The 25,660-nt window shown below is 37.7% G+C and overlaps 1 long non-coding RNA gene across 5 annotated transcripts in view; it reads left to right on the top strand.

The window, feature by feature from the left end:
* LOC118255891 (uncharacterized) overlaps nucleotides 1-25,414 on the top strand; it is a 30,948-nt gene extending 5,534 nt beyond the window's left edge. The window contains exons 2-10 of one of the 5 annotated variants that reach the window (XR_004781071.2): nucleotides 1,277-1,400; nucleotides 4,098-4,215; nucleotides 8,050-8,262; nucleotides 8,671-8,812; nucleotides 9,636-9,727; nucleotides 12,179-12,276; nucleotides 15,304-15,378; nucleotides 22,914-23,121; nucleotides 24,379-25,414. This is a non-coding gene — a long non-coding RNA (uncharacterized LOC118255891). The remainder of the gene's footprint in view (nucleotides 1-1,276; nucleotides 1,401-4,097; nucleotides 4,216-8,049; nucleotides 8,263-8,670; nucleotides 8,813-9,635; nucleotides 9,728-12,178; nucleotides 12,277-15,303; nucleotides 15,379-22,913; nucleotides 23,122-24,378) is intronic. The other 4 variants (XR_004781072.2, XR_004781069.2, XR_004781070.2 and 1 more) reach the window with 4 other exon arrangements.
* The last annotated feature ends 246 nt before the right edge of the window (nucleotides 25,415-25,660 follow it).

Raw genomic sequence — 25,660 nt, 5'->3', positions numbered from 1 at the left:
AAGCAAAGTAGAGAAGGGCAGTCAAGCTTAAGAATGAGTAAAGATAATAAAAATAGGCAGAGTTTAGAAAGTAACAGAAACATCGTTTGAGAGAAAATGAAAACAGTTGCTACAAAACTTGAAGGGATTTCAGCTCTTCAGTTGGTTGCATTCGTAAACAGCTTTGACACAAATATTTCATGTTTAGATTTATAACAAATGTTACCCACAAGGGTGGCATGCATTACTCTAGACTCAAGCATTGAGATAACCAAGCCAAAATAGCAGAAATACAAGGCATTCTGGAAACACATAAGTAGTACATGTGCCCATATTTCCATTTATAAACAAACACATATAATTCAAATGTATGTGTCCTGGGATCTTTCCCAAGCTCCCTACAGCTTACACGATATATACATATACATGTAAGTATGAATATATATATGGGTACTTATGCATTGACTGTACATATATATTCACATGGTCTATGGCTGGCACTTGATATACTTTCCAAAACATCTCCATCTTGGTCTTATATCTTCTCTCTTTTGGGGGCAGGGATAGAAATAACTACCAGCATTCAGCCACAGCTATCTGCACATAATGTTCTTTTCCACCAAACAGTACCTGGGGTAGACAATGTTGGTACAATTTTCTGTCTTTATATATTTACAAAAAAACTACTTTATGTATATGTTGAGGATGGGGCTACTTGAGAGGCATCAGCTGAGAAATACTGAATAGCATTTATGATTTCATAAAATTTAAAAAAATCAACCCCCCAAAACATGTGGGATGGAAAGTGACTGTATGTGTTGGTTGCATATGTGATATATGGCTTCCAAAGTATAAGAACCTGTGTGTCTGCAGGATAAAGAGCACTTGGAAAAGCTGGTGTTGAGTTGGATGTGAGCCAGGCACCCAGTGCCTCTGCTGCTGTGTGGGGGAAAGTTTGCTTATAGGGGTTTGGCACAGCCCCACAGAGAGAGCCGTGCCAGAGGCAAAGCACAAGTCCAAGATCAGCTGCCCCAAATGCTGAGCTATACAAATTGGGAGCTTTGTTTCAGAGCAGCCCCCCATAATGATGGGAGGCTTATCTGCTGTGGTTTATGTGTTTTGCTATAACACAAAAAAGGTTTGGTAATTCTGTAGATTATTTCCATTTCTCTTTTTATCCTGGACTTTTTTTTTTCTCTTTTCTCTTTTTCTTTTTCTTTTTTTTTTTTAATTTTTTTAAATTTATTAATTAATTACTTTTTTATTTTCTCTTTGTCCTTTGCATTGCTACTGTAAGGGTTCAAATGAGTGCGACTCTTAAAGCTTAAAACTTAAATTTGTGGTCACTTAGTAAAATTTTTACTGGGCATCAGAGTCTGTTTAAAATGTCCTCCATCATGACAAGATCTTAAAGCACAGAGGTTGGTATGCAATTTATTAAACTCACTCTTGCAAAATTTAAAATCAATATAAACAATACTCATCTAAAACCTATATTTGATCACTAATTTATTCCATGAAAAATTACCTTAAATAAAGTTGAGTTAGCTTCATCACATGTAACTTAAAACATTGACATTTGTATATGTTTACCCCCTGCTTGTCACCATTGCCTCCTTTTATAGTTAACAGAGTGAAATAGGCACATTCTTGAGATTTATTTGGCAACTTTTAGACTAAGAAATTGCACCCTAGAATATCTGGTCTAGTGCAGATGTCTCTCGCTTCTAAATACTACAGCTGCACAAAACAAATTGAAGGACATCAATATTTGTAAATCTGATCCTTGAGAGTCATAAAATAAAAATTAAGGAGCTGCTTTGATTTGATTGCCATCATGTAGTTAGATTGTTTAACACTTGATGACAATAATTTCTGCATTGCCATTTTGAGCTCCAATATCAGCCACAGAAAGATATCATTTATCTTTCTCTTAACTATTTCTAGTGGTAAAGAAACATGCTTGGGTCCATTATCACCCAAGGAAAACTTTCAAGCATCAGTTTTCTGTCAACAAGATCTACTTTAAAATCTTATTTGAATAATTGTTTACTTTATCTCATATTTGTAGACCTTCATGTACCTAACTTTTAACTCTGCCTAATAGAAAAAGCTCCTGAAGTGTCTCATGGAAAACAAGGTAGATTACATAGTGTGATCATCAACAGAGGTTTCTAGCCAGTGGTTTAACTGACAGATGTCAGAAATCACTAATGCGTGACAGTGATTCTGTGTTTTGTTGAATATTCTTGTTCTTTTCCTGAATGTTTTCTTGAACAGAATTTTGTTATGAATAAAATCCATACCTTTTTGTCAAGTTTTGATTCCACCCCCTAAAAAGACATTGGAGTCAACTAAATAACTCGTCAAAGGAAAAAGAAAGAAATACTTACATGTTCCAACATACTGATGTGCATAAGACAAACCTTGGTCATGACTGGTGCTGAAAATGATTCTATGGGGTTTCTGTGGTAGTTTAAAGACATTAAGTTATTTTACTGGCATTTTCAAGGTATTTCACAAGTGGACTTTGATACTGCCCTGTAACTGGCCACAACAAATTCATAGTGCCTGCCCTTCAACCATTTTGATCAAGCTGTAAGAATAGAGTAAGAATATGCTGTTGTATGGTGGTACCTCACAAGTGCCCTGCCAGCCCCATTTGAGAACCACTAGCCCACTGTTGCAGACAGCTCGGGTGAAGAGCATCGCTTCTGTGTAGGATGAAGGCAAGGAGAGAATTTGGCTGACTGTCTCTCAGATGGAAGTTTAATGTCCCTCTGCTCCACCTCTGTGTGAGATGTTAAAGATACCCTGCTTATTAGAGCTGGTTGAAAATTTTCCAGTGGAACACTTCTCTGTTGGAAAATGCTGATTTTACAGAATTGAAACATTTCACAGGAACATGTTGATTCCATTGAAAGTTTCAATAGAAAGCAGGCAGGCTGTCCAGGAAGCCTGCAGTCCTGGTTGAGTGCCAGCCGGGGCTCCCCTGGCTCCCCTCTCCCCAGGCAGCTGCTCCTCCAGCTTCCTGACACCCCAACCAGGACTCTGGAGTGGGGCAGCTGTGGGGAGGGAAACATGAAACAGGAGGGCACTTGCAGTAGCATTTCTTTGGAAGTTTTCCTTTCTTTACAAAAATATGAATTCTTCAGGAAAAAATACAAAACATTCCTTTTCACAGGATAGGAATTATATTTTCTAGGCTTATCAGTGTGGTCATATTGCCAAACTTTGCTCTGCATTTGATTGTACATCACATATTTACAACTATTATCTTAGGTGGAAAGTATCAAGTATATTCACACTGAAATAGTGACAGCTCAATTTCTGAAGTGTTTATTTTCTATGATAGTCACAAAAAAGGACATATTCACTGTGTAGACTGTCATCATGTTGAAATGAATTCACAATTTTATCTGTGAGCAAACTCAGAGTTGTTCCAACAGAAACACACTGAATAAAAGAGAGATCTGTCAAATTGTGTGTGTTTGTGTGTGTATGTCTATGCTAATATATACCATTAGAATTTCTATGCCCAACTGAAAAAAAAAAATAGTTGTCTGGTTTGGTCAATAACTCTGTTGAGCTTCGTTGTTATGGTCATGACTTGAGCTTAGTCTCAGTTTTGTTCTTGGGCGTGTGTAGGCACCTGTAGACATCAATTGTCTCATCGTTGCTTATATATGCCTTGAACTATGTCTTCATGTTGGTGCTATTGGCATGTGCATTGTCTCATTAAATGTATACAATCAGTAAGACTAGCAACCTGTAACTAATTGTAAAGTATTTGGGGTGATTAGAAGTAAAAAAGAAAAAGGAGGCCATATAAACCCAGCATTTGGCATTTTACCACCTGTGGAGAAATGCACAAGCTACAAGTGTTTATGTGCACATGCTTACAAGTTTTGACTTGCACTTAGGTGTCACACTGCTGATCATTTCTGTGCTATTTCCTCAAATTTGGTAGGTGGCATTCTTACAGTACATCCAATCAGTGAATCAATAAATAACAAAGCCTGTATATTAAGAAAAGTTTAAAAAATAAGTTCTCATAATGAAAGTCAGTGTTGTATTTTTGTTTTCTCTTTTCTTTATTTTTTTTTCTTTCCCCCCAGAGTTTCACTGGCAGCCTTGCTTTTGATCTGGGAGCTGTTAGAAGCCATTGCACCACAGATGAAAGGAGTTAGAAAATTCCATATCATAATGCAGTTAGATCAGTAATTCATGGAGCAGGTAATTCACAATGACTTGCCAGTCCTTTGATTGCACACGGTTTATGACTATTAGCAGTTTCCCCTTTCAAATTTGTATGCTTCCATACTTCCTTTCTGACCTCTTTTTCATCATTTATAGTCCAATTTGGTAGTGAAAAAACGTAACTGGTGCTCAAGTGCATGGCTGTCATTCAAACCCCAATGCGTTACTGAGAAGTTTGACATTTGTGACTACAAAAAAAAAAAAAACACAAAAAACCCACCCTTCAAAAAAACACCCTAAAAAAAAAATTAAGCAGGTGTACAGAACACTAACCAGGTCCCTTGAACAATGCTTTATGGAATTCACAAGTTGCCTCTAGGCTATAAACCTGATTCAGTCTGAGTTTTCAAGGTAGATTTAATCTGGATATTTACACTCCCGAATGTATCTTGCATTAAAATGTAATTGCCATATAAATGACACAAACACATTTCAAAGGGAAGGTCATAGGAAGAGAAGTGTTACTGTAATTGCTTATCAACAAGATGTGTTCTTTGAGGTTTAACAATTATCTGTGCTCACTTTCTAAAATCAAGGTTCTACATCCTGAGCTTCAGTAAATTGGTTTGCTCAGAGAGGTCCTGGCTCTAACATTTTCATAGCAGAAGTATAAGTGAGTAAGCTTCAAATTAAAAGAAACTGAAAGAAATGCTGTTAAATCACTTTTAATGTAGTCATCTGCTATACAGGTGTGCACATATCACATTTTATTTCAGTTATACTTACCAGGTTTCTGTGAACTGATGTTGCAGCTTTACAAAGGTAGAGTAACTTCTACAAGTTGGATGAATAACATCAGGTAAATCTGTTAAAAGGAGTTACTGCTTTGTCTCTAAAGGACTTATATAATATTCAAGTTGCTGAAAAATGGGCCCTAAAAAGAGCATTGTGAACATTTAAGTGTCCAAGTAGGATTAGGAACAGAGCCTGAGTACTAAATTCTCTAAGGTGCTCAATAAAAATAATCTTTTTCTGTATATGAACATAAAAACTATGTGCAAAGCTCTTCCACGGTATCTGTCCCAACTTCCAGTAGTCAGTGGGATAGGGACTTCCTTCACCAGAGGTGTATCCGGATCATTGTGCTTAATCACCATTGATAGACATATCCTTCATGAATTAGTCTAATCTCCTTTTGAACCCTGTTATACTTTTGGCTTATGCAGCATCCTGTGGTAATGAGTTCCATAATTTAATTGTGCATTGTAATGAAAAGTGCTTCCTTTTGTTTGCCTGAAAATTGCTGCTTAAAGATGTTTGTGACGGTGCTTGCTCACTCTACCCATTTGATCTTGTTTGTTCTTTTCATAGTCTTTCTTAAGTAAGTTTTGTTTTTGTTTTGTTTTTTTTTTTTTTGTTTTTGTTTTTCTTATAATAGCAAAATCTATAGCCAATAGGAGGTAGAAAATAACTTTTTGAATTTGTTTCAGTATTGATGCATTTAGCATGTGAATAGCAGAATATACAGGTATATAATATAATACAGAATATAGTGAATAACAAAGCAGTAGTGCCACAGAAAAACTCCAATAAATGTTTTTAACACATACACACTTGCAAATACACGTGTATATATATGATCAGACTCCATTTCTAAAGTGATGTGTGCTCATGACCTTCATGTAGCACTTTCTGTAGAGAAATACAGTGAAGATTTTGTGGGCATAATGTGGCAAGTGCATGGAAAGTGTGGAAAAGACCACAGAAAATAAGTGAGCACTGGCAGCTGCTTATGAGCAAAAGCAGAAAGAAGAAAGTGGAGGTATGACTCCTTCTTGCCTGCTTTTCTCCTCTTCTGCTTTGAATGGGGTCACCAGCCGGTGTTCATGCCCCTCATGAAATGGCAGGTTTATGGACAGTCCTATACCATCAGTGGAAAATGTAAGACAAGCTATGCATTTTGCATCATCTCAAATCATATGGATTTTGCCATTTTTTCATGTTTTCCAGGAGACAAAATGGTTTTTTAACTTTATGGGGAAAAAGTGTGTTGTTTGCTGAATATAGGATATTTTTTAGTTTCAGATGAAGTCCTCCCTGCCACTTCAGAGTGTTTACCATTTTATTCCTGTGTCTGTTAACTTGAAAAATGTGAGAAAGAAGCAGAAATTTAAAACAAACAAACAAACAAAAACCCTTAGATTTGAAATTCAAAGGAATAGAATGTATAAAATATTGTTTTTTTTTTTTTTTCCCTATCATCTGTTTCAAATGAAGCACCAGGCCTTAATGAAATGACATTTTGATATTTTTAAGATAAAATTATCACACAGAATAGATGTCTTTTTTTTCCTAGTATGCCATTTTCAAAATGTAAATGATTTAATCAGAAGAATTTTTACTAAAGATTTCTTCCTTTTTTATCCAACTACAACTTCTTTTTTTTTCTTGTTTTTTATGCTCCCTGCTTTATTTTATTCTTTCCTTTTTCCCTAGTATCACTCATTTCTGCTTACAGGCCTACCAAAAATTCAGCTTTGACACTTTATCTGTCCATGTTAAAGCCTTGTTGAACAAGCTGGATGGAGCTCATCAGATATAGATGAAAACAAGCCCCACTTTTTTCCTAACTTGAGAGGGAAAATTTATTTATTTATTTATTTGTTTGTTTGTTTGTTCTTTTTTGTTTTCTTACCTAATTTCCTGTTTAGGAGAGTGTAAGCTCACTGAATGCTGTTGTTAGAAAACCTTACATTTATCTGATTTTCAAAGCAAGTGATACTCCTTTTCACAGAATCACAGAATCAAAGGGGTTGGAAGGGACCTCGGAAGATCATCGAGTCCAACCCCCCTGCCAGAGCAGGCTCCTTAGAGCAGGCTGCCCAGGTAGGCGTCCAGATGTGCCTTGAATATCTCCAGAGAGGGAGACTCCACAACCTCCCTGGGCAGCCTGTTCCAGTGCTCTGTCACCCTCACTGTGAAGAAGTTCTTTCGCATGCTGGTGCGGAACTTCCTGTGCTCTATCTTGTGGCCATTGCCCCTTGTCCTATCCCCACAAACCACTGAGAAGAGGTTGGCCAAATCCCTCTGTCTCCCACAGCTCAGGTATTTATACACATTGATAAGATCCCCTCTCAGTCTTCTCTTCTCCAGGCTGAACAGACCCAGGTCTCGCAGTCTTCCCTTATAGGGAAGATGCTCCGGGCCCCGTATGATCTTTGTGGCCCTCCACTGGACTCTTTCCAGGAGTTCCCTGTCTTTTTTGTACCGGGATTTTCTTTTTTGTACCATTTTCTTAATGTTCATGTTTCTCCTAGCATACCTCTTCAAGGAAATTCCACAGAGTAAGAAGAAAAGTAATTCCGGGGAGACCATTGTGCTATAGACCGCACTGTACTCCACAAAACTGTTTTTTTTCCTGAGGGTGGTGGAACAGTTGAGTAAGGAGCTGTACAAAGAACTTGTTAGTCCTGTACCTCTTCTGCTTTGATGAACAGAACTGTCCAAAACTAACTTTTTCAGACAGTGAAGTGTCTGATAAAACCCAATCGCCTTGTTCTTATGAGAATACTTTTTGGTTATTGCCGTAGTAGAATGAAAATTTTGATTCTGGATAAGAAAGAGATCATCTTCAGGACATAAACCAGTGGCTTTCTATTAAAACTATTTACTATTTATATAAATTTAGTGGATATTTTCAGGATTGTCTTCTAACAGAAAGGAAAGTTGGGGTTTTAAATTAATTACAGTAAGTTAAAACTAAACTGTTATAGCCTAACTGTCTGAAAAAGGATACAACAAAAGAAGAGCTTCTGCAATATTCTTCTTTTTTAACTCTAGTATATCCTCCAAATTTGTCTTATCTTGCAGATTTGTGTTGATGATCATCTTTGATTCTGAATCTACAGTTCTAGATCTGAAACAGCAGAATGTTCTCAAAATTAAACAAAACTCTACATCCAGGAGACTAAATTAAGACTTTAACTTAGAACAATCTCAGTATTTCAGCAAAACATATGATTTGAGGTTTTAAAGAAGGCTAACAAGACTAATTCTGTTATAACATGAGAATTGAAATGAAAGGTAAGCAGTGTCTTTTTTCCAAAGCGTAGAAATATGTTTACTTGGTTTAACAGAGCAACTGTGTACTCTTGGGGAGAAAAAAAAAAATTGCTTTTGTTCATATGTGTAGCCTAGAAAGTCTAATTAAAATATTTCCTAAGCCTCAAATTTAATGCTTTTGTTTTGTTTTGTTTTTAAGGAAAAACAATAAACCAAACAAAAAACACAGAAGGACTAGTCTTTTGTTCAGCGTATTTGGCTGCTCCTTGTAGGTGTTTGGATTTTAAAATGTTTGGGCAGAACACCAGTAATTTGGTTTACAGATTATAGAGTTGTCCAGTTTCCTGAACGTTATTGCAATGTGGAACAATGACATTACAACAATCCATGTCTACTATTAACTTTTTTTTTTTCTTTTTGTCTTTTTAGACTGTGTATCTCTTTGCAAAAATGTGTCTTAGCCAGTTACCTCAGCTGTTTACCTAAGTAGCTACAGGACATCTGTTTCAAGATAGGTTGCAGGCGCATTGCATTTCACCTTCCTGAAGAGGACAGGAAACTTAATTTTGAAGTTCAGTATTGGCAAAGCTTTCCAATTTTCATAAAGATGCCAGACAGTGACATCATATCTACCGTGTGTCCCTTTGCTTTATGGCTGGAACTTCATTGCATGGTGGAAATGTTGCAGGAGAACGATTGATCTTGACTATCACCAGTGCTGTACTAAGCAAAAGTAACAAATGGTGTCATTGCTTAAGCCTGTGAAAAAATATTTGTAGTCATGGTTGTAGCTGGAGCCAAAGTCAGAAGCACTGAACCAGAACCTACATAGAACCCAAACTTTTCCAGGGTCACACATTATTTTATTTATTTGTTTTAACTTGACTAAGTACGTTTTTGATCATTTAACTGTGGTCTCTGTTCATAACAGTCCTGTGGGTTTGTGAGAAAACAGCTCTTCAGTGTTTTTAAATACGATTCCAATTAAATATAATTATTCAGAACAAATGTTTTCACCTACCACATCATGTATCTGCAATCTGTGCTTCTGCTTTTAAGTCTGTTATAGTCAACATAGGTTAAATGACCGCACAAAATAATTAACAGTGGCCTTGTGTAAAAACAAACACTCAGAAAAAAGACTGAAAACCCCCAATCCCTAGTGTGTGTAACCAAAGCTGCATATTGCTGACCAAATCCTAAAATACTGGCATTTCAGCCAAAGCTCTCACAAACTTCCCTAGAATTGAATGCAGTCCACTTGCTGCAGGGATGCATTCTCATCTAAATGGTGTGTGTTGGAAGCAATTATTAGTAAATTTAATTATATCATGGCAAGTACTATAGCAACTAGATGCATTCTTTTTTTTTTTTTCTTTTTTTTTTTTTTCCAGTTCCTCTTCTCAGCTACTCAGTCTGTTTAATACTGTGGCTGTGTTCTGCTCAGCACCTGACACGTGATTCTCTGAAATGGCTCCATGTCAAAGTTAAGTGAAGTGATCCCTGCACAGAAGGCCTAATTTATAAAATTACTGAACCCTCAGGTTTCTGACTGAAGTCAAGGCAAGCCACTGCTTAAAATCCATTCCTAGATATTTCTATCTTGTGGTGGTGATTCTTTAGGCAGAAAAGGGCTACATGTGACATACATGTTATCACATTTTTATTCTTCATTCTAAATCACAGTGAAACTCCTAATGAAAAAAAGAACAAGGAACAGTGCAACTTGTAAAATAAAGCTTTCGCTAAGTACTATAAGTCTTCCCAGCTTTACAAGAGAAGCTGCCATGAGACATCTTTTTAATAACTTTAGGAAATATTATGTTACAAATGTTACAAACATATATAAAGGCACACTAAATGGTATGTCAAAGTTAAGGGTCTGACTTTTTAAACCGAAAAGTAAAGACGCTTAAACCAACCTGCATCCATAAAAGAAATGTTGATAGACCCTTAACTCTTGTGAAGAAAATGATTGCTGGCATAAAAAAAAAAAATAACACATTCTGAAATATGTTACAATAAAGCTACATACCACGTAGTTTATAGATTTATAAGATTTAGATTAAACCAGAATCTTTTCCTGTGTTTATCAACAGCATTAAAAAAAAAAAAAAAAACACAAAAAAAAAAACAGTAAGCGAACCTGGCATACCACAAACCAATCAATAAAGTTTAAAAGCTCCAGTGAATCTAACCTATAACAGGTCCTTGTTTGGAGAACATGCTCAAGAAACACATGTGCCTTTAAGAGGTCTTGAAAGAATTTACACCCATGGACCATTACCATTTCCAAACACCCTGCAGCTTTACCAGCCCAACATGTGCTGACTGTATATCACCATGACCCTTTCACTAAAGCTCTTTTGACTGGAGTGCTTTTAATACCCACTTTCTCAGCTGAGCTCAGGAGTGATTTGTTTTACATGCCACATTAATCCTTTCCACATTTTCTGGATGAGGCAACCACAATTCCACTTGTGAGGTGTTTCTAAAACATAGTTATAGGAGTAAAGCAGCAGGGTCCCAGACTTGACAACTTCCCTTCGGGCAGCTGACAAAGTGGGCTATCGTGGCTGGTGTTGGAGCTAGCAGTCGTGCCCAGCAGCGAGGGTGGGCTGCTCTCCGTGGTTAGTAAGAGGCCCAATTATTGTTGGCAATTCAGCCACAATTAAAACCCTGTAGGGATCTTCGTAGATTTAATGTCCAATGAATGCTGATGCAGATTAATAAAATCCAGCTCTTCTTTTATAAGCTTAAGATGAAATGCAGTAGAGAGAAACAGGATTGAAAGTATAAATTGCAGCGCTGTAAATCCCAAGAAGTTTATGCCTCACACCTATGTGATTGGAGGGAAAGAGCTTTTTATAAATGGGCAATTAGTGTTCAGCATACTGGCTTTTATTATGTGGTAATTTTACAGTTTTCACTTTAAAGACACCCCCCAAAAAATCAAAGGCCAAATGAATTTCTGTTGTATGCATTTATGAGCTTTCTGCATTTATAATGTTAGCTCAATGTTACCAACATAAGGTTTTGAAAATTTAGTGTTGTCAACAAGGCTAACAGAGTGGACCAACCAATTATAAAACTGTTTTTACATGTCAGCGCTGTGCACATTTTATTAACAAGTTAGTATTATACTCAATTTTTTATGTGCTAAATCGAACTGTACAAGTAACTGGAGGACTAAAATTATGTTTCTATCCCATTTAATTTATTGCTCTTCCCCCATAAATTTTACTTGCAAGTTCAATGGTCTGAGCTGAACTATAAATTAGAGTGAGGTGAGTCTCATATACAACTTGATTTACTCTGGTAATTTCTGAATGAAGTATCTGAATCCACGCACCTATCTACAATTGTCCTTAGAGCAAGCTACCACAACAGAATGGGAAAAAAAAAAAAAAAAAGCATTGGCTAATTAAGATAATTAAGATTTTTCTCTTAAAATGTTTTACGGTCATACACCAGGCTGCTCAACAAAACTTCAAACAACAAAAGTAACTTTATGTGTGCTAACATGCAACCATTCATACTGTGTGGTAGGTGTCACCAGGTGGTGCCATTTCAGTCTTCCAGACTTGTTATTTTATTTTTATTTTTTATTTTTAATTTAAACATGCAGATAAATATTAATTCATGGGAAGACATACTATTTTTTTAAAATTTGGTTTATACACAGTTGTGTGGAGAGGGAGCTGCGTTATCAGAAGGCGAGTCTGGTATTAGTCTATATCTCATATTAAAATCTGCTCTTCAGGTGGAATTGTTTCTTGTAATTCTGGTGTTAGTGATGAGCTGAGATTCCTGAAAAAGCGAATTGCTAGCATGTTGTTTGATTATCTCTGTTCCAAGATTTATTTGTTTGTGTAAGTAAAACAAGTTATACTTAGCATATAACCAGAGGCTGATTTCTGATTTCTCATATAACCAGAGGCTGATCTGATTTCTCCTGACCTGCCAAGACATCTGCAACTGGTCTGCAGGGGGACAACAATGATGTCTACACAAATTCCCTTTCTTTAAATTGCAGTAAGGCATATTTATTGATCTGACTTTTCAGATATGCTAATTACCTGCAGCTGGGAGCCATGGGCACCCATCTTTTTTACACATCTCAGTTGTGCAGCCTGATTGTTGTCCTGGGCATCACATAGGACTTCTCTGCCAGTCTGTATTTATTTTTTTTTTCAGCATTCTTTCCCTATCTGGCTGTATGCTGGTGGAGAGTTCAAGAGCATAAAACATCAGTATGTCTTCTTCACACTTTCTTCTTGAGGGAGAGAAGATTGTGGTCCTGTAAAGGAAGAGGAAAAGCTCTTAGAAGAAATGTCAAAAGTCCCTGCTTTTGTATATATTCTAGATATAATTCAGTACTACGGGTACAGGAGCTCTGTCATTGATCTTACTCTTCCCACTCTGACTGACTGGCCAATTCAAATCTTTCTTGAAGCATGTGGGCAAGAAATAGGTATGGCTGAACCACTGTTACCAGCAGCTACTAGTACTGCTGAGCTACAGAGTAGCTACTAATTCCTCACTGATGCAGAGGGCAGTGTGAGGAATCCAAGAAATAGCTTTTTTACTGTCATTAAGGAGGTATTAGATCTAGCAAAGAAGAAAGACAAGAACACCACTTGTAGCACTTCCTACCAGCACATGGACCATATTCCAGTATGATATGTGCCCTGGGCATTCTTTCTGTCAGAGGAAAGCTGACATGAGCCAAAAGCCCATGAACTCTCTGAGTCATTCTAGCGAAGCTCAGGTTGTCGGAATGTCTGCATTTGAGGAAGAGTACAAATGTAACAGCAGATGCTGTCCCAGAAGGAAAAGGACCACTTTTCATGGAATAACCAGCCAGCCGAATTTTGTCAGCCAAGTAGTGTAATCACTTCCTGAAGAGTACCCTATATGGTACTCTCTAAAGACTTAATTCTTCTCAAATAGAAAACCAGAGGTTTCAGCAATGATTCCTGTGGGAGCAGGATAGACCATCTGGCCCTGGTTCACCATGCTCCTTACAGATGTAGATGCTCTGCATTGTTCAGGGTCTTTGCACTGGGACTTTCTCAGGCAGGATCTAGGCAAGCTGGTGGGACAGTGGCACTGTGCTAAGATACTTATGTGAAACAGTGGAGCTCTGGCCATATGGCACTATGTCCACCCTAAATGAACCTAGAGTATCACATTGACACAGCAAGTCTATCTGTTTCTGGAGCTGGCTAGTTCAACACACGCTTGGCTTTTTGTACTGGTTACTCCTTCAAGAGTACAGGCATTTCACCTAGCGCTATGGGGTTGATGTGCACTGGTTTGTTCACTATACCTGTTCACACATCCATATCTTCTTTGGCTCTGTAATAATTTAATTCCCTGAGTTTCCACTGATTCTTCTTCTTTTTTTTTCCCAAGTTTTCCCCAGAAAAGGGACTCCATAGACACAGAAGGAAAAACAAAACAACAACAACAAAAAAACAAACCAAACAAACAAACAACAAAAAAAGTAAAAAAAATAAAGATAAGTCCAACCTGTTAAGGTGATTTATAGCCAGCTATATTGGGCTAACATCTTTTACTGTATATCATAGAAAATGGGTCACAGAAAACACAGAAAACACTGGGCTGTAAATACTATCCAGAAAAATGGCTTTTCAAGGTGGTGGTCTAGATTGTACGATATAAATGAAAGCTGTGATTCCTTTAGCAAGACAACTTCCTCCAGCTATGAGTGTGTGCAGTGGTTTTTTTTTTTTTTTTTAATATATATATATCTACCCAAAATGGGAACATTTTAGTAAACAACTTGTTTTGTAGACCAAACAGAAACATACTTTCATCTGCTCTTCTTTGGAAATTATTACTTATGGGCTGAGATTTTTATTGTTTTTAGTAGCCAGTTAACAAGGGCTTTCTAATTGTGTGTACCTCAGGATTTTGGTTGTGAGAAGACAACAGGAAATAAAAACAACAACAACAAAAAAACAACCCTTGAGCCTTTTAAAATCCTCATATAGCTTTTGATCACTTTTAAGATCCTATACTTGCAAAAATCTTTTATATGCCAGTGCGAAAATCAACTCAGCTGTATTTTGTGCTAGTATATAGTCTGAGCCACAAAAAATTGCCTAGTTCTCCTTTGCCTTTGGGCAGTTTTTCAATCTTAACTAAACCAAGTCCATAATGTAGGCCTGCTGGCCAACATTCCAGGTAAATGAATAGCTTTTAAGGAAAAATGATGCTGTTTTTCAAAAGCTTGACATTTTTAAAATAGAAGTCCAGAATTGAAACCTTCAATAATTTTTCCATGCCTATATGTTGCAAGCAGCAAAATGTTACACAAATGAATACATCTGGGATTATTTTCAAGCTGTTATTTCCCACTAGGGAAAATATTTAGAAATAAGGCTCAATTTTTGTGCTAAAACTACAAAGAGGCCAGCCATCTTGATGCTTTTCCAGATATTTTTAATGGTTTTCCTGATATTGTATAGTGACTTTACTGCCCTGTTTTGTATGCCCTTATATTCACCAATAGTAAGCATTTATGTTGGGTTTATTCCAGTTTTTAAATCTGTTTTGTGGCATTTATGGCCTAAAGCTAATAAGGACATTCAGTATTTTCTTGTAAAATATTGAAAATACCTTTTACCATGAAACTAAAGGGGAAATGTTTTTAAAATGAAAAAAAAAAAAAAAGTGGCCTAGCCTAAGGCAGGAACCACCCTTATTTTAAACTCAGGCAGGCTCTTCCATAGTAGTATGTTGCTGTTTCCTAGGGATCAGACAGAAACTCATAGAGCCAAAAAGAACCTCCTACTTGACCTCAGCTCACTGAGTAAAGCTCAGCAGAGGTTTGGCAGTGCCCAGGTGCAAAGTAGTACTACTGGATCCAGACAGGTAGAAAACCTTTAATGAAATGGATCTTTGTAGAAATGCCAGTTTGTTGAAAATGAAACTTCCCACAGAAAAGGGTCGGGGTGCATTTTTTTTTACATGAAAACTCTGGAAGAATTTGTCATTGACCAAAACTCTCTATTTCTGTTCTCTTTAAAATAGAGTATCCTGTCCTGGTTCTCTGCCTTGGAATTACTTCATATTTTGGAAAACAAACCAACAGAAGCATAAAAGAATGTAAATAGTCTCTCACATGAAATCTTTCAAGATGAGATAAGTACAATGCTGCTTCTTAGAAGACTTTTAGTTACAGAAATATTTCAGGATTTCAAGGTTTTTTTGTTTTGTTTTGTTTTTTTGTTTTTTTTGTCTTCCCTCATAATTGTGCAGATGCAGAAATCTGCTTCCAGCTCAGCGTATGCTTTCAAATCATGTAGGCATCATTTCAAGTCCATGTATTTAGGGCATGATTGTTACACCCATTTTACAGACTGGGAACCAAAGTATTTAGCTGCCTTGCTAAAGGTTAACCACATCAGTGGCAGAATTGTTGTGCCTGAGCCCCATTTTAAAATGAAAATTTTGGCCAGTGCTGTCCCAGTCTAGTGCAGGGCCTGTCCTGTTTGCTACTGCACAAACTCAAGAGGCGATGCATGTGGCATCTTAGCTTATATTTTCTCTGTTTAAGAGGGGCTTAATTTAAATAAATGCCCTATCTACATTCAGGGGTGTAAAAAATTGCCTACCAAGACCCTAGGTGCCCCAGCATGCCACTTGGTGAAATCACGGTAACATTGAAATCATTATTCTGACAGGAACCCAGCCAGCCAGACGCCTACAGGAGCGCTTTTCCTCTCCTCCACTTGGGGAAGCACGGCCCACAGCCCTCTGCAGAAAGCTCTCCAGCTCCATTCATTTATTTATTTGCTGCATCACCAGGTCACTAAATTCTGGTTTCTGCAGCCTGGGGTAGGGGGAGTGAGCTGCTGGGCCAGCACAGCGGCAGGGAGGCCTTGCCAGCCGCCCCCTCCTGCCGAGCCAGCCGGGGCGAGGCAGCTGCAGCTGGGGCTGAGGTGGCTCCCCTGAGAAGGGGGGCCATCACCACGCATCGCACACCACCAGTGCTTCCTGGCAAGCCACCCCAGCCCGGTGTTTGCAAGCGATTGCAGGCATTTTATAGCAAAACGGGACAGCGCTGGTCTGGCTCTGCGCAGGTCTGCTCCTGCGCTTCATGTGGGATGTGTAGAATAGGGGCATTTTTTTAATTTAAAGGGTCATAGTGCTGCAAAATGGGAAAAGGAAGGAGAAAAATATGTCTACAATGAATGTCTCTCTGAGAGTCACATAATCTATAAGGCATCGCTAGCCAGTAGCTAATTATTACCCAGCTCTCCTCCCACTCCTACTTATTAGGAAAGTTTAGATATTAGTTCCCATTTGCTGTTCAGAATAGCACAGATGGAAGGAAATGAATATGCCATTTGCTTTTGTGACCTCAGGGGAGCGGAGCAAAAAATGGATGTGAAAACATTGCCAGAACCCTGAAAGTTATATTTTCTTATTCATTAGTTTTCCTGCTTCTCTATTCCATATGCCCTCCTTTCCTTCAGCTCCATGGAAAAGTACTGATGAGCCAAATGAGTAATACAATTAGAGGTTATGTATGACCTGAGTGGCATATGTGGCTTGACTGGCCTGTTAGCCAGGGTGACTGCTATGCTACCACAACCACTGAGAACAGCATAGGCTATGGACACGAAAGTCCAAAACTTTCTTACTCTCTGAAACTTCTTTTGGCGTAGTATTTGTGGATTAGTGCATGTGAATGGTTCAATATAGCAAGAAGTCACAATACATAAACAGAAGGGACCGGATTCTTCATAAGGATGCACACATGGTTCTCATTTTAAGGCCTGAACCAATCCACTTAAATTAATGTAAATCCTTCTTTTGACTTCAATGGCAATCCAGGCTTTCTGGCTAGCTCCAGTAAAGGACTTAGGCACCTAAGGCAGGATGTAGGTGGAACAGTCTCCAAAAGTGCTCTCCAGAAACCCATGCTTGGCTGCTGCCTAATCCTGGAGGCGCCTAGTCTTGCAAGGCACCTCCCTTTTCAATTTTTAAGTTCTGTAGGTGACAGTAGTTGTCCAAATCGTGTCCAGATCAGCCTGGTCTGAGCAGCTCATCAGTTATGTCTTTCCTCAGACTGGTCTAAAGCCAGGAACTAAGCAGAAGACGCCTAGGACTTTTGAGGACCACATCTGGTAGATGTTTTTAGAGCATCCTCGCACACACTGACGGATCAAATGTTCTTCATATCACTATCTTTTAATAGTAAAATGCCTAGAGGCATTGCTTCCAAAAAAAATCAGAGAAGAAAGCCTTTTTTTTAATTATTTTTTTAAAGAGAGATTCAATCTAAATTGCAAATACATTTAATTTTTCAAGGTATCTTCACATGCCTCTTTTTCTCTCTTATGCCCACATTCCCTCCATCAGTTTGAATGGAATCTGTGTCAAATGACTAAATCTGGATTTTTTTTTTTCTCCATAAAAGTTCAGAAAGAAAACCTTCAGTCTATATTAAGATTGAAACTTATTAACAAAAAGGAACACTATTTGCAAAAGTAGGCTGTACTTTTATAGAGGTAGAACACAGTACAGTCAAGGCACAGACAAATGCTGTGCATTGTATGAACACTGCAAGGTGGAAGCATTAACTCTGTGTCAGACATTTGGCAAAATAGACATATAGCAACAGAAATAGAAGATTTTCAACACATCCTGCTTTGAAAATAAAATGACTTGGCTTCTTAGTGGTATTTTTTCATTAAAATAGGGGCTTTGCTGAGGCATTTGTGTGTCAGGAGGAGCCTATTAGTCTATGATGATATTCTTTTTCCATTGACATTATCTTTTAATTATATCATTCTGAGCCACGTTGCTAGTGGAGGATTGATTTTTACAGCCCAGTTTACATATCGCTTCAGCATCTAATCCTGAGGAGGTGTTACACACTTTGAGGTTTCTGCTTCCCTTTTTTAAAATAATTTGGAACTCATGACTGCTTAAAAAGGCATCAACAAAGGTGCCTGTCTTTCCTTTGAAGTCATTTTTTGCGGAAATCACAGTCACTGACCAAAAGGTTTCAAAAGATTAAATTGTGCTTATTTTACGACATTTTAAAACAGCAGGGTTAAATGCTGGGCCAGCTGCCAGGCAGTCAGCAGCACCCATACTTTCATGTTCAGCAGCCAGACACATCTACAGCAGTTATTTCTGAGTAGTTATTCCTGAAATATGTCACTCAGAACAGCAGAGGGGTTTTAAGATTTGTGTGCTTTGATGACGGGCTAATGAAAGTGTATTTTATATATATACCAGGAGTGTAATGAATTTCAGATTAAAAAAAAGAGACTGTAGTGCGCAAATTATATATTTGTAATTCTTTTTGCCAACACTGGCTTCTCCCTATTGTCAGGATCGACTTTGAAAGCACCAGAATCATGAATATTGGTTACTCATGTCCCATAGTGCATTATTCACACGTGGCAAAATACTTCTCTTTGCTGCTCTCTCCTTTGTACAGGGTCTGTAACAGACTGAGATCTGGGAGTTTAAACTCCCAGAACTGTTCAGAAAAGGAGACATGAATCTTGACATCGTCTTTGGTGAGGAACCAGAGCAGAGGGAGGACGCTCATGCATTCCATGCTCTGTCCTGGTCAGCACCACTGAGGGCTTCATTGGTCTTTTGAAGCTTAGCTCCGTTGCAGTCAGGAACTGATCTGCTCCATTTTATATATATACATACATAATCTTTTTTTTTTTTTTTTCTGGTCTTTTCTTTCTAATCCTCCTGTTCTGCCTGTTTTCCCTTGCTTTCCTTTTTTTTTTTTTTTTTTTTTTTTTTTTTTTCCCCCTATCATCTGCCTTTTTCCATTTCAAGGACTCATGGGCCAGGCTCTCTCCACTGGTTTCTGTCACTTTGTATTGTGCAGGTGGTGCAGAGCACTGGCTTAAATGGCCCCAGGGGTTTCTCCCTTTGTAGGGAGACTTCCAGCCCGTGCAAGGTGGCATAAAAAGCTCTTGTGCCAATTCTTCTCCCTCTGCTGGCACAGGGAGTGATGGAGAGATCCACAGAAGCAGAACAGAGCACTTTTGGTTCTTAACGGGCACATCTCGGGGACTGAAATAAGCTGGGATTAGTTAGGATCTACTTGAACTGCATAAGCTTATCTAAGTTCTGCTGTGTCTCAGGCTGACACAGGAGCAGCCGCCGAGTTTTGTGACCGTAACCGGCACCCCATCTCCTGCTCTGAGTGGATCTTGGCACAGACAGAATATGGGCCTTTTATTCTTGTCCTGCTGCCTGGATGAAACCCCACTGTCTACAGATCAAAGGGGTTTGATGGACTGCCAAAAATAGTAACCTATACGTAAAACATGTGCTCCATTTATAGCGATCATTTGGAAAGTTTCCTGCTACTGCAGAAATGCAGATTACATTGATTTACTGTCCAGTACTGCAAGATTCTGAGAGGCTTTTCAATGACTTCTATTGTATGCATTTGCAGAAAGACTGGGGAGATTTCTTCTTCCTTCCTTCCTTCCTTCCTTCCTTTCTTTCTTTCCTCTTTGGAGTATAATACATAATCATATGAAGTACATCTTTCTGAGTTTTTGCATAGCTTTAGTGAAGTGGGTTAATAACTACACTTTGAAAGTTGTAGTCACCTGCACTGATGTCTTAGCCTTTGAAAAATGAAATTCTTCTTTTGATGTAAAGGACATCTCTCCAGCATTCGTGGAATCATTTTATTTTACTTCTCAGTCTACAGCCTTTGTATTAGCCATGGAACATGTCCTGTCTGTTGTTTTCTGATACCTCTGTGGGTTTTTTTGTTTGTAGGAATAGACCATTGAATGCATAACATAGCAGTTAAACAGGAAGGCAGACAAGAGCACAGACTCCTTGTGGTTGGAGCCTATCTGTGGTGTGGACGACATACTCTTTCCAACCCTCATCTATATCTATTTGACAAAAAAGCTACTTTGAGTCCTTCCTAGAGAGGTCTTAATACCACACAAAAGACACAAAGGCTTTTACAAACAGCCTGAGTTCGGGTTGTTGTTATTAACAAGGAAGACATGCTACATTGAGCAGTATGATCTGATGCAGACACTTAGAAGTAAATCAGGGAGTATAAAAGTGCTAAGACCAACTGACCAACTTTCACAGATCTAGTCTATGTGTTAGCAAAATAGGACCTGATATCAAGTTAAAAAAGAAAGCTGGAAAGCAAGGTGAGCATCTGTAGCACTCATAACTCATAGGAAGTCTTGTTATCCCATGCACTAATGTGTATATTGTGAAATCAGTAAATTGACTGAAAAGCTTACCAGTGTAAGAGGGGTATAAAAGCTCAGAAAAGAACAATGACAGTAACTAGTGGCCTGCAACCTTTCATCCAATTTGCAGTTATCGTCTTTGGTGGATGATAAAGAAGGCAAACTTGGCCTTCATTACATGACTCATATTAAGGAAGGATGTCATTGTTTTTTCTCCAATAACTTATGTACCTAAGAATACTCTAAAATGCCTCTTCTCCCTTCCTGGTTTTATTTTTCTAAATCCTTTTCCTCTGGACCCTAGCTGCTAACTAATAGGCACCAGAAGAGTTAATTATTCTATCTCTGGATACTATTAAATTCACCCCATTTCACTCCTCTGCTTCCCGTCTGTTAACGTCCTAAGGATCAAAGCTCAATATAACTATTTTAGGCCAAGAGTTCAAAATGCTACCATTCATATTATAACTTAACAGGAAAGCATAACTTGCTTTTACTCCTAATAAATCATAACTTTTTGAATTATGTTATTATTAATATTATTATTTTACTGAAGAATTAATTCAGTTTTTCCTATTTTATAGCCCTAGGATCCTAATCTCAAAGATTACATCAATCTGTTTTTTATGCATTCATTGTGTCAATTATTTGAAGCAGAAGAAATATAACTCTAATCTAAAACTATTGGATAAGAAAAGGTAGATACATTTTAGAAAGAAACATGGGTTTATAATGGAAGGAAAAATAAGGTCTTTCCTCAGCTATTTTTTCCTTACTTGTGAATTACAAAGACATTTTTCCTTTATATCTCTGCTGAATTCCTAGCAAGTGTTCCTAATAGCTACTCCATTTGCAACCTGAAGATTTTTCATGGAAGGGGTTGTTTTAATTAACTTTTAAATGTGATATCCTCAGCAATGGCTTTCATAAGTTTCAAAAGTTTCTGCATTCTCATCCAAAATGTGTTGGCTGAGTGTTGGATTTTATCCTGAAATCATTTCGATCTAAATGGCAACCAATCTGTCCTCCACATTGAGATTTACTAACACTTTCCATATTGTAATTACTGCAGAACTGTCCATTAAAAAGAAAAAAAAAACCACAGTTTCTGTGTTCTCTACATGGCAGCGTTTGCCCCATGTGCACTTGGCACTTGTTAATACATTGCAGTTGCAATGCATCCCGAAGGTGATAATCGCATCTCCCTCTAGTGGCTCTCCACAGCCGGGACAACAGCTGCCTACTGATAGACAATATAATAACTCATTTAACTCCCTATTTACTGGTTTCGGTTAAGTTTCTTCAGAGATTCCTAGCTCAGTTTGGCCAACAGCTAGCACACATCTGCTTTTGTGAGTGATGGTCTGTTTCTTCCCTAAGCAGCAATGAAGAAATGTTGAGGGTTTGAATGATGCTACATTGCTTCAGCCTGTTAAAGATGACAGGAAAGAAAAGAGGAGTTCTATAAGGGTGAGCATGCCAGCAATCCTGGTGATGGTATCATTGGAGTAGCCCCTATAGATGGTGAGGGTAAAAGAACTAGAAGGTTTAGTCTAAGCAACAGTCCCAAAATACTTATTTTAATCTTTACAGTCTATAAATCATATTAAAAGCCTGGGCTCTGTGATCGCATGTCTGTAATACTCCAACGTTTGTATCGGTGTTGTGATACTTCCTCAGAAACAGGGCATTGGAGTATAGATGTAAGCTGAGAGATTGCAAATTCCTAACTAATAATTCTATTTATCCATGTCAAATACTTAGCTAAGTTACTCTGTTTATAAAAGGACTTAGGATAGTTTTCCTCTCAGCTCATGCAAAATGCCCTCAGATAGAAGTTAAACACTTTACAGAAATAAACATACACTCTTGAGGTAGTGCTGTTTAAACCATGTAGTGTGACTGGCATTGGCTCCAGCTCAAAGACTGAAACATCCCCCTCCACAGCCTGACACACCAAGCTTTCTCCCCTCCCAGTTCCACCCAGAGCACCAGCCCTTGCCTTTCCTCCTTTTAAGTTGATGCCGTGGACTTTTTTATTAGCCTGATAGTCCCACTCAGCTGTACAACAAGAAGAATGCATGTTGTTCCTTCCCTGTAGTGTTGTCTTCACCGGTAAAATTTAGCTGAAGCTTTATGTTCAGAGGGGTGAAGAGAGGATGGGAAAGGGGAGTGACCCAGGCCAGCTGTGTGTACTCTGACTGCTCATTTAAGTACAAGCAAGCAAAAGCATTCTGGCTGCAAAAAGTAAAATATTACAGGCTATATCATAAGGTTTGGATGTGAACATAGGTACACAATGCTTCTTTCACAGATTCCTGCTGTAAACTTTGTCCTTTACTGGGTGATTCAATCCTCTGTAATGAAAAAGTTGCCCTACTCTGAACTTTCTTGTTTTTTTTTTTTTTTTTCTTTCTGAAGAATAGTAATAACAGAGACCAAAACAAAAGACAGAAGAAAATATACTCCAGCCTGTGTTAAAAGAATTCTCTTGGAAAATGAAAAGCCGTGGTACCACTGGGATCAGCTATTCAAAGGACCTAAAACCTTGCCATAGCCTCCACAGCTGCTACAGAAATTCATTTGATACAGCTCTGCATTCCCTGTATGGTTAATTCACACTTATCTGGTAGGTGACCTATCCAGCTTGTAGACAGACGGGGCAGTAAGTATGAAGACACCTAAATTCAGAAGCAGTACAGCTTGGACTGTCTGTATTTCCTAGTTCTGTTTCCATATTAAAGCACCAGTTATTTTACTTCTTGGTTTGATCTGATCTTGTGAATTGCTGTAATGTAAGTGTTGCACTATCCATGTTTTTGGCTGGCCAGGGTACCCCACTCACTCACTCACATAGCGCCTGGATTACAGAAACCTGTAGACACTATGCATCCATGGAAATACAAGGTGGTTTCCCTTAATCTTGCTGACATTATGCTTCTATATTTGCTACTTTTCTCGGATATTATTTATTTTCTCTGTGCAAATCTCCTTCTATAAGCATGTCTGCTGACTTTTGTTTGTATGTATGCATGAATTAATGTGGGTATGCATACAAATTTCTCCCTAAATTCTTAACTAGTTTAGGACATTTCATATTCTGATGAGATCCTGACTATGTCAGATATGCACACAAATTCCTAGAAATGTGCTAGTCCTTATTTTAATGTTGAATATCATCATATGCCTTGACATACATCTACTTTCTGAATAAAATGGTTATATCTTACATACACATATCCAGGAGACTAAATCAAGTCCATGTGCTTCTAGTGATATAACCAGAGGGACACTACCTGAAACCTAACAAACTGGAAAGTATTCAATCAATATATCAATTTATCGCTAAAGCAAGTTCATATTCCATCTGAGAGAATATAAAATCAAGATACCAATAAACCACAGACTTTTATTAACAGAGTGCTTTAAATTTCAACAACTTGCAAAGTCTTTGTGAAAAAAAAAGGGATTGTTTCACTTTTGGAAACTGAATGTTATTAGCGTGTGATGGGTATTAATTATTCAGTCCAGTAAACACAAAATTGACAGATGTACACAAGTATGGAATATGCTAAAAATATAGGTGATGCACAAATAGCCCAGAACACTTATTCTTCAAGTATACTGTATTTTATATATCATATGATAGCAGTTAGGGATGCTCGAAGAATTGCTTTGTAATTGCATTCTCACAGGATGTCCTTTTGTTTTTCCAAGGAATATTCCCCAGTGTTTCTCTTTTCCATCAGATGCCTCCAGCACGATCACAGGAAGACATTATTTCCCCCTTACTATACAGGAATATGTATCAACACAGGATCCATGCCATGCTGTTAAATTAACAATTGTTCAGTAACTTATTTCTCTCTTGCTTCTCTCTTTCCAGTGGAAATACTTGATCCAAACCTGACCGAAATGACTGCAGATGCTTTTGTTGACTTTATGGGCCTTTCTGACTCTGTCTGTGATACAGGAGAATCAGCCATGCAGGACAGGGGTGTAATTCCATCAAGGACTTATGGTGACCTCATAAACCATGAGAGCTGGCATTGACTTTAATGGGCACCACGTGGTTAAATTCCCATGCATCAATTTGAAAATGTAGGGCTTCATTTGATATTGCAGAAGGATACCAGACCTGCCGTGTCAAATTGTTTCTCTTTCTTCTAAAGGAGCTACTAGCTTTATGTTACAGTCAGTCCTCTTTGGTAGCAAATGAAATATACCATTTTGGAAAATGAGTATTTTCTCTGGCAAAACGAACTTGAAAAGTACATTTCATAGAAAAGCACATATTTGGGTTATATTCTTTTAAATAAACTTTCTAAAAAGATGGCAATAACTTCAAGGAAAGGTGTGGTTTGTATAGCACTGGCTTGCCTGCAAAGTTTTAAGTATGAGACATTTCAAAAAATTAATTTGTACATCAATTAGAAAATATAGGAATGGAATTATTTTAGATCAGTTGAAAAACTAGACTATATTAAACCTATTTGAAGTTAAAGCAGGTAAGGTGTCTCAAATTGCTAATGTTGAATGACCACAGTTAAAAGTTACTCTAACAAAAGTAATTGTATTCAATACACAAGTTTTAGTGATGTGTGTTTTAGGAATGTAGTCCCAAAGCTGGGAAAAAACAAACAAACAAGAAAATAAAAAGAAAAGAAAAGAAAAGAAAAGAAAAGAAAAGAAAACCTTGAAGAAAATAGGGAGGCCCTACGGACTACAGGAATTTCCAAGTGTACAGTATGAATGACTTGAATTTTCACTTCTGTGAAATTTGTTCAGTCACCTTGGTAGGTCACTTGTAGATTTTCCATTGCCTTTTCTCAAACTATATTTTGTCTTTTAAAAATAGCATACAGCCATTGTACATACCTATAAAATGCTGCCTATGATCAGCCCTAAAAGAAGATCTGACAGTATGGTTATGATTCAGGCAAATGTGGTAATAAAGACATAACCTAAATTTGTCATCTTAGCTTTTTTATCCTATATGATATCAGTATACAGTAAAGAGTAAATTGCCTATAGTGATGAGTGTATACCAGGAAATGGTCTATCCTAAATTCTGAGAGTAGAGATCAGCGAACTGCCTAATCTCTATTTTCCCCTCCACATTATAAGTAATTTTATGGCTTGCTTTGTTCATAAATATAAAAATATTT

Source organism: Cygnus atratus, chromosome 2 (assembly GCF_013377495.2).
Source record: "Cygnus atratus isolate AKBS03 ecotype Queensland, Australia chromosome 2, CAtr_DNAZoo_HiC_assembly, whole genome shotgun sequence".
In the NCBI taxonomy this organism is placed as follows: Eukaryota; Metazoa; Chordata; class Aves; order Anseriformes; family Anatidae; genus Cygnus; species Cygnus atratus.
The sequence above is the reverse complement of the archived record's forward strand: the minus strand, read 5'-3'. Positions and strand labels throughout refer to the sequence as shown.